This window comes from Schistocerca serialis, chromosome 6 (genome assembly GCF_023864345.2).
Source record: "Schistocerca serialis cubense isolate TAMUIC-IGC-003099 chromosome 6, iqSchSeri2.2, whole genome shotgun sequence".
Classification (NCBI taxonomy): Eukaryota; Metazoa; Arthropoda; class Insecta; order Orthoptera; family Acrididae; genus Schistocerca; species Schistocerca serialis.
In genome coordinates, this window is record NC_064643.1 from 449,695,223 (window position 1) to 449,705,191 (window position 9,969).

Sequence of the window (9,969 nt, forward strand, 5' to 3'; positions counted from 1 at the left end):
AAAGGGACCAGACTGCAACGGTCATCGGTCCCTATCTGTATTATTGGTCATCAACATAGTTACAATTTACATAATACTTAATTTGAATCATTAGACATGCAATTCTGAAGTGCGTTATGTCTGAGCCATGAGAATGTAGTCAGTAGCCTAGAATACAGGCCTCAGCTGAAAGGGGGGTGTGGGGGGGAGGGAGTTGTTTCTGGCGGTTGCAGTCGTGTGAGAGGTGGTTATCGTGAGAGCTTTAGCAGATGTGTGTATGTTTACACGACGCTGCTGCTTTGTTTTTGCGTATGGTGAAGGTGGCAACACTGACTCACAAGTCATTCGGTGCCTCCGTGTTACGTTGTTTATAAAGAGGAAAAAAACCGAGATTATTTGAAAAATCCGTATATTATTTATAAAGCTTAAAAATCATCTCAAACATTCATATGTAGTCGTGAACCTCCACTCGGCACAACAAACGACCAAAAGATAAGTATATGCAAGGGAACTATGCATTTGGGAATCTACATTAGTAGTGGGAGCTCGATTTCATGACGATTAAAATAAATAATAGGTAGACCTCAAACTCATCTTATTACTCACAGCCTTAATGCGATTGCTGAATGTAGTAATTCCTTTAGTAGGTGTCAAAATATTTACTGAGGTTGCAATTTAGACATTCTGTCATTTTCAGGCATACTAAAAGCAAAATTGTCACAAAATCAAATAAGCTGGCATTAAAATGAAATAATACAGCGTTAAATCGGAGAATGTAACAAATACTTAACGTAGGATGTTAAAACCCACTGTAGAACGTTAAAGTTGTGGTATAGTGGAACAGTATCCAGCAGTCTGAATGCTGCTTTTTTTCTTTATTGTTATTTATTGTTGTTTCCCACGAAGGGGTGGGCGGGCAGTGAATGAAACCGCTCTCAGCTGAATATCTTACATACGTAATAGCAATTTTAAAATAAATGAGAAAGCAGACGAAACGAAGTGATGTTTAAGAATACAGTTCGATGGAACAATTATCATTTTTAAAACTTTTTAGACCATTTTCTATCACAGTTAAAATATAATCAATGCTGATGATAATGCTACTATGGTATGATCGTGATGCTGCTGCCGCAGTAAAATGATAATTTTCATGATGGAGGGGCAATGATGACTATGACTATAGGGCCTTGTTGAACCGCACATAGCCAATAAAAGACGTTGAGGGGAAGGGAGGAAAGTAGGAGGATGGTTTCTGATGGGACTTTGTGACTGCAGCTGGAAAGAAGGGTAAATACCGGGATAGGTGGAGTGCACTTCTTTTCAAGGTTTCAAGGTATTTGTAAAGACAACGATCTAGATATTGTTTGCGTATGAAAGGTTAGAGCGGAGGAGGAGTTTATAGAAGAGGATAATGGTAGATGGATGTAGACACCAAGTGCGACATATTAGTAGTTCTGATAGTTTTAGTCAGGTTCGGTCTTTGCGTCGGCAGATAAGGAGGTGTGCATTCCACGTTCGATGTCAGGTACTAATTTCAAATACGTTACTGTGTTAATTGGAGGTGTGGGGTGGTTGCATTTAGAGAGGTGCAAATCTGGAGCATGGAAACGATGACTGGAGTGATCAAAGATTGTGGCTTAGCTTTTCTGTGGATTTAATTGAGGTTCGTTCGTTCTGAAACATTCAACCAGGGGATTCAAGTGCCGCTGGAGGGAGGTATGGGAGATGATGTGTCGACAGAAGTGCCGACACAGTGTGATTTGAGGGGACCGCAATGGACGCTATAAACACACGAAGGATGGCGTGAGGTCTGAAACAGGATACGTAATGAATGCTATAAAGAAAAGTACGTAGCTTTTGGAATACTTAACTTTAATCCATCCTTGTTGTATACATCGTTCTTGATGAGACATGCTTTATACGATAAGTATCAATTGCTATGTAAGGCTAATGGCGCCTTGCTAGGCCGTAGCCATGGACTTAGCTGAAGGCTATTCTAACTATCTGCTCGGCAAAGGAGCGAGGCTTCGTCAGTGTAGTCGCTAGCAAAGTCGTCCGTACAACTGGGGCGAGTGCTAGTCCGTCTTTCGAGACCTGCCGTGTGGTGGCGCTCGGTCTGCGATCACTGACAGTGGCGACACGCGGGTCCGACATGTACTAATGGACCGCGGCCGATTTAAAGCTACCACCTAACAAGTGTGGTGTCTGGCGGTGACACCACAGGAGAGACAGATGGTGTGGTAGGTAATTAGGTGCCCATTCACAGCCCGATCGGTCGCGAGAGCCGCTCATCAACCATAGTCGCAACCAGCCCTATTGTGTGTGGACACCGGCTATCGCTTGGCGGACCCAACCGGCCTTTACTGAGGGAGTGTGGACTGGCAGGTAGAGGTCGGAGTAGACAGTCAGCGATTTCAGGTGAAACCATGGACCTGACCGCGAGCCCATATCCCACACACAGGCGAACAGGTCAGGACAAACCCCTTGGCGAGAGGCTCGTCTGACTGGTCAGGCTGTAAACTGATGCCTTTAACTGTGTAGAAGGTACAATCAGCATATTGCAGGATGTAGGTGGAGGGAGGGGGGTGTAGTGATGGCCTATTGCAGTATATAAAATGAAAAGAAGGAGGGACAGGACAGAGCCTTGAGGCACACTGGCAGTGGGGTGAAATATGTGGGAGCAGGTGTAGCTGACTGTGCTGTATGTAGGACGGCGGTGAAAGAAGGATACAATAATGCGGATGTAGTTTGCTGGTAGTACTTATGTTTGTAGCTTTAAGAGCAGTCCAGAATGCCATAACACGTCGAAGGCTTTTTGGATATTAAGGAGGCAAGTCCGTTGGATTTTCCTTTCTTCAGTTGATGGGAGACAAGGTCGGTAAGGAAAAGAAGTTCGTCATCGATGCAATAGCTGGGCTGAAAGCCAGATTGGTTGTTGGGGATAGGTAAGTGTGTTGCTGAATGTAAATACGTATGGTGCTATATATCGTCCATTCAAAAATTTTCGACACTGGTTTTATTCTTAACGTGTAAGCGATGTCATTGCAGTGACTATGGTGGCAGTCTGAACAAACAACTATTAGCGCCAGATGTGCATTCAACGACTCAGTTGTGACAGGCCATGTTATGTAGTGGACATGCAGCCCACGTGTGTCAACGTTATTGTATCACATTTCGCAATGAAGCAACAACCCTAAATCAGGTGTTCAGTACATCTATCAAAATGTTTTGAAGAAGAGAGAGGTATGTACGAAGTTTGTTCATCATGTAGTATCTAGGAAATCTGCATATTCGGTTCGCTACACAAGCAACGAACCAAGTCGCATTAATGAGTTTTATTAAAATAAGAAAATTACAGTACTTAACTTAGGAAATTACACAGATGTGTCGTGAGAAAAAGGGAGACATGCAAAATACTCAACCTTCTTCAGCATAGACAATCCCACGTCTGTGCTACATAGAGAAACGAGTAAAGTGACTAGCGTTGACGGTAATATCGAAGTCCCTAATGTTGCAGCTGCTTTTGAACTGCGCCGTCACCAGTCGGTCGCGGCGCTTATGTCCTCTTCACATAGGGGCCGCTGCTGTCGCGTTGTCGTCCTGGAGGAAGGTCTACATCTACATCTACATGGATACTCTGCAAATCACACTCAAGTGCCTGGCGGAGGGTTCATCGAACCACCTTCACAATTCTCTATTATTCCAATCTCGTATAGCGCGCGGAAAGAATGAACACCTATATCTTCCCGTACGAGGTCTGATTTCCCTTATTTTATCGTGATGATCGTTTCTTCCTATGTAGGTCGGTGTCAACAAAATATTTTCGCATTCGGAGGAGAAGGCTGGTAATTGGAATTTCGCGTGAAGATTTCGTAGCAACGAAAAACACCTTTCTTTTAATGATTTCCAGCCCAAATCCTATATCATTTCTGTGACACTCTCTCCCATATTTCGCAATTATAAAAACGTGCTGCCTTTCTTTGAACTTTTTCGATGTACCCTGTTAGTCCTATCTGGTAAGGATCCCACACCACGCAGCAGTATTCTAAAAGAGGACGGACAAGTGTAGTGTAGGCAGTCTCCTTAGTAGGCCTGTTAAATTTTCAAAAATTCCGTTCCGGTACCGGGAATCGAACCTGGGCCTCTTGGGTGAAAGCCAGGTATCCTAGCCACTTTTTTTTCTTTTTGTTCGCTGTTGATCGTTGCGTTTGGTCGTTGCAGACGTCACATGGCATCCGGTCAAGTTCGTTTGTTCATCCTTCCACTCAGTTTTTTTATTACAGAGGCCTACCAGCTCTCTGGCCGAACACGCTGAGCTACCGTGTCGGCAAAAATGATGATAAAGGAAATACAACACCCACTCCCCTGCCGGGAATCGAACCTATGCCCCTGCGTGGTAGGCGGTAACGCTACCGCTACGCTACGAAGACGGGTATCCCTGTCGTTCCTGACTGGTGTGCCGGCGCTTGACTTTACGCTCTAACGCATCAGACCTTCACTCCCGAATAAAAACAATAACATGTGACTACACTGAAATGCAAAATAAGACAGTTCTTTGTCAAAAAAACTAAAAAAAGCGTTGGAGACGAGACTCTTATTATCAGTACTAACCTAGCACAAAAAACATAGTGCAGAAATTCACTTTCAGTTCCTCACGTTTATATGAATGGTATAGGATTTAGCCGAAACAGTAGCTCAGCGTGTTCGGTCAAAGAGCTGAAAAAAAGAGAGAGAGAGAGGGAGAGAGAGAGAACTGAGTGGTGAAGTGATCACCGATGCACTTCAGAGGCTGTCATTTGATGTCTGCCAAGACCAAGTATAACGAACAATATCGAAAACAGAACAAAATTGGAAAAAAAGAAAAAAAAGGGGTAGCGACTTTCATTGGTGCCGGCCGGAGTGGCCAAGCGGTTCTAGGCGCTTCAGTCTGGAGCCGCGCGACCGCTACGGTCGCAGGTTCGAATCCTGCCTCGGGCATGGATGTGTGTGATGTCATTAGGTTAGTTAGGTTTAAGTAGTTCTAAGTTCTAGGGGACTGATGACCTCAGCAGTAAAGTCCCATAGTGCTCAGAACCATTTGAACCATTTTTTTTCCTTTCATTGATATCAAAACGTCCACAGTCCCGGGTTTGAACCACACAACTGCTTAAACTTTGAATAAAAGCCGTCAGAAATGATTGCTGAAGACTTCTGTCATATGATGTCACCTATATTCTGAGAACAGCCTTGTCAAAGAGAGTGCAGCGCCGAACAAAGGTTCAGAGCTCTCCCTTGCCCTATGAATGGGGAACTGCGCACTAAATGGTTGAAGAATCAGCAATGACCAATGGCGTGACGATGCAGAAAGCAATGGAAACAGCTGCATTAAAGACACATAACGTGTATCCACAGCATTTGTGGCATGTAACTGAAAAAGTACCATGATGACTCTCCATTGGTAAAAGGCTCCGTACAAGTCCCCATTCGGATCTCCAGAAGGGGATTGCCATGGGGGAGGTGACCAAATAAAAAGTTTGAGTAATCAACGGAAGGATAACGTTCTACGAATCGGAGTGTGGAGTGCTAGAAGTTTGAACGTGGTAGGGAAGCTAGAAAATCTGAAAAGAGAAATGATAAGGCTCAATCTAGATATAGTGGGGTTAGTGAAATGAAATGAAAAGATGACAAGGATTTCTGGAGAAATGAACATAGGGTAATATCAACAGCAATACAAAATGGTACAACTGGAGAAGAATTCGTTATGAATAGAAAAGTATAGTAGAGAGCGAGTTACCGTGAACAATACAGTGATAGGGCTGTTCTCATCAGAATCGACAGCTAACCACCATCGACAACGATAATTCAGATATATATATGCCGACGTCACAAGCAGAAGATGAAAAGACAGACAAAGTATATATGAGATTATTGAACGGGTAATTCAGTACGTAAGGAGAGATGAAAATCTAATAGTCATGGGGGATTGGAATGCGGTTGCAGGGGAACGAGTAGATGAAAGGGTTACAGTAGAATATTTGCTTGGTACTAGGAATGAGACAGGAGAAAGACCGAGTTCGCACAGCTAGTAATAGCGAATATTCTGTTCAAGAATTACAAGAAGAGGAAGTATACTTGGAAAAGACCGGGATGTACAGGAAGATTTCAGTTAGATTACATCACGATCAGGCAGAGATTTCGAAATCAAGTATTGTATTGTAAGGCGTACCCAGGAACAGATACAAACTCAGATCACAATTTAGTAATGATGAAGAGCAAGCTCAAGTTTCAAAGACTAGTCAAGAAGAATGAATGCGTAAAGATGTGGAATACAGAAGTACTAAGAAACGAAGAGATACGTCTCTGAGGCTGCAGATGCGGCTATAACGAATAATTCAGTACCCACTTCATTTGAAGAGGAATGGACATCTCTAAATAGGGCAATCACAGAATTTGTAAAGAAAAACATAGGTACAAAGAAGGTAACTGCAAAAAAAGCCATAGGTGACAGAATAAGTACTTCAGTTGATCGATGAAAGAGGAAAGTACAAAAATGTTCAGGGAAATAAGGGAATTCAGAAATACAAGTCACTTAGGAATGAAACAAATAGCAAGTGCGGGGTTGCTAAGGCGAAATGGCTGCATTAAAAATGTGAAGAAATCGAAAAAGATAATGAAAAGGCAAAACAACCTTCGGTGAAATTAACAGCGAGGATGATAACATTAAGAGCGCTATGGGAATTTCACTGTTAAATGCAGAGGAGAGAGCGGATAGGTCGAAAGAGTACTTTGAAGACATGAGATGGAGGACTTGTTTGATGACGTGACAGAAAAAGAAACAGGAGTCAATTCAGAAGAGACAGGGGATCAACTATTACAATCAGAATTTAAATGAGCTTTGGAGGACTTGAGATCAAATAAGGCAGAAGGGATGGATAACAATGAAGTATTTCGGCTCTGCTGTTCAAACTATACATCGAAGAATGAATGACTAAAATAAAAGGATGTTTCAAGAGTGTAGTTAAAATTCAAGGTGAAAGGATATCAATGATAACATTCGCTGATAACATTGCTATCTGGCTACAGCAAGATCACAGATAGTGCATGCAGGCGGTAGGTTCCTGCAGACGAGCAGATGTTCGTCCTGTACGTCACCACACTGACAAGTTTCCTCCTCATTACTGAAGCTCCACTTCCTGTGGTTGACTTTGCACCTTGACACCCTAACTCGCAGTCTGTTCAAAGTCTTCCAGGTCACGTATGACAGATGTGAACCTTCGGCTATTTCCTCCTTGACCGTTATGTGATTGTCTTCAGCTAGGGAGTCTCGTCAAATCTCCTCTCTGCGAGTTCTGGGAGATGACCGAATTGCCATAGTTTTTTGTAGGAAGCTTTTTCTTGACCTCAGTCTTGGCTGTTGAGGGTCATGTTCGAACAAACGTTGTCTAGAGTCGATTTCTTGTTTTTCCTTCTCCACTTCTGTTGCAGCTTGCCTTCGAATGCGTGGCGGTGCTATACCCATAATTTGGTACAGCTTATTGACAGGAGTAGGTCGTAAGATCTGTGGCGGAGAAACATAGTTCCAAGGCAGATGTTCTAAGCACTTTTGGCTGGGCACCCGAGGTGGTTCCTGTAAGTTTGCGGATGATGTTGTTCCGCGCTTTTACTTTGAGGCTCGCTTCTTCACAGTGGGCTTTGAATGTGAGGGAACGGTCCGTCTTCACCCCAGGGTATTTAGGAGTTTCGCAGTGGAATAGTTGTTCTCCTCTCCAAGTGATGTTCAGTTTCATTTTGGCTTCCCAATTTCTAAGATGGAATGCACAGACTTGGGTCTTTCCAGGGTTCGGTTTCAGTTGGTTGTCGTCGTAATACTCGGCCAAATTTTCAAGAACTGTTGTCAGTTTCACCTCTACTTCCTCAAAGGTCTCACCCTGGGCAGCGAGTGCTGTATCATCAGCGTATATGAATGCCTTAGTTGAAGAGTTAATTGGCTAGTCATTTGTGTTGATATTATGTAACAGCAGAGACAGCACACTTCCCCGAGGAAGACCATTTTTCTGCATTCTCCATTGACTCTTCCTGTCTTGGAGAGAGACGAAGTATCTGCAAGAATTTCTGAAGTATCTCCTGTTTTGCAGCATACACTGAAGGATCTAAGTTAGTCGGCAACCCTTTGTAGCTAAGTACACTTTTCTAAGCAGCTTTTTGTGGTTAACAGTATCATAATCTGCCGAGAAAGAAAGAGACTGGAATACATCCAGCAATAAGTTGAGGACATTAGTTGCGAGTGCTACTCTGAAATGAAGAGGAACTCGTCGCGGGCCGCATCAAACCAGTCAAAAGGGTGATGACTCAATTTAAAAAAAAAAATAAATAAATAAAATAAAATAAAATAAAATAAATGATAAACCAGTTCTGCGGACTTTACACAATTTGGGAGACAATATGTAGAATAACATCTGAGGAATTAAAACCATCATCTCAATTTATCTCTGTTTGTTTTACTTATCCAGTCTCAAAACGTTTTGGTCTGAGAGCCGCATTTGCATAAACCATGTGAGCATGATCATGTGGCAGGCACGGAAACAGCAATTAAACTTTGTAATGGTTTAGGCAGGGTATCAATTAGTGCACTATGTAATCGAGTCAGGTATCGAATCTAGCATCACATGTTGTTGGGTAACGATATCTGCTTTTGAAATTTCCACTCCCTGTTTAAGCGAATATGTTTGTAACTGAAATGTCAAACATCGAAATTGTGTCCGAAATACTTGTAATTATTCAAGGTCACAATATTCGTCTTATATTCACACCCATATAAGGCTGTACTGCAGAAAAATACATTCAGACAAGACTTCCTAACACTAAAATTTATCTTAACAAATGTTAACAAATTTCACTTTTTCAGAAACACTTTCCTTGCCATTGCCAGGCTACATTTTATACCTTTCCTACTTCGGTCATCATCAGTTGTTTTACTGTACAAATAGCAAAATCCATCTACTACTTTTCTTGACTCATTTTCTAATTTAATTTCTTCAGTATCGCCTGATTTAAGTCGACTACCTTCTATTTGAAGTTCATCTTACGTCCTCCTTTTAACAGACAGTCCATTCCATTCAACTATTCAAATCTCAAGGATTTTTTATTTTTTCTCCCTGAACTTTGGTTTTCTTTGCTGCTTGTTTAATGTACACACTGACTAACATTGGGGATAGGCTACAACCCTGTCTCATTTACTTCTCAACCACTGCTTTGCTTTCATGCCCTTCCACTCTTGTAACTGCCATCTGGCGTCTATACAAGTTGTAAATAGCCTTTCGCTCCCTACGTTTTACCCTTGCTACCTTCAGAATTTCAAAGAAAACATTCCAGTCAACATTGTCAAAAGATTTCTCTAAATCTACAAATGCTATAACCGTAGGTTTGCCTTTCCTTGACCTATCTTCTAAGATTAGTCGTAGGGTCACTATTGCCTAGTGTGTTCCTACATTTCTACGGAAACCAAACTGATCTTTTCTGAGGTCGGTTTCTATTGGTTTTCCATTAAATAATTCGTGTTAGTGTTTCGCCAATCACGACTTATTAAACCGATAGTTCGTTAATATTCACACCTGTTACAGCTACGTCCTTTGGTAATGGAATTATTACATTCTTCTTGAAGTCTGAAGGTACTTCATCTGTCTCATACATCTTAGACACAAGCTATAATCGTTTTGTGATGGATGTCCCACAAAAGGATATCAGCAGTTCTGCCGAATATCTTCTACTCCAGGGGCCATATTTCGACTTAGGTCTTTCAGTGCTCTGTAAAATTCGTCTCGCATATCTTCCATCTCCTCTATTTCCATAAAATTGCCTTCAAGTTCATTTTTCTTGTATAGCTCCTATGTATTCCTTCCACTTTTTAGCTTTCCGTTCTTCGGTCGGTACTCGATTTCCATCTATGATCTTCATATTCATGTAACTGCTTCTCTTTTCTCCAAAAGCTTCTTTAAATTTCCTATGGGTGGT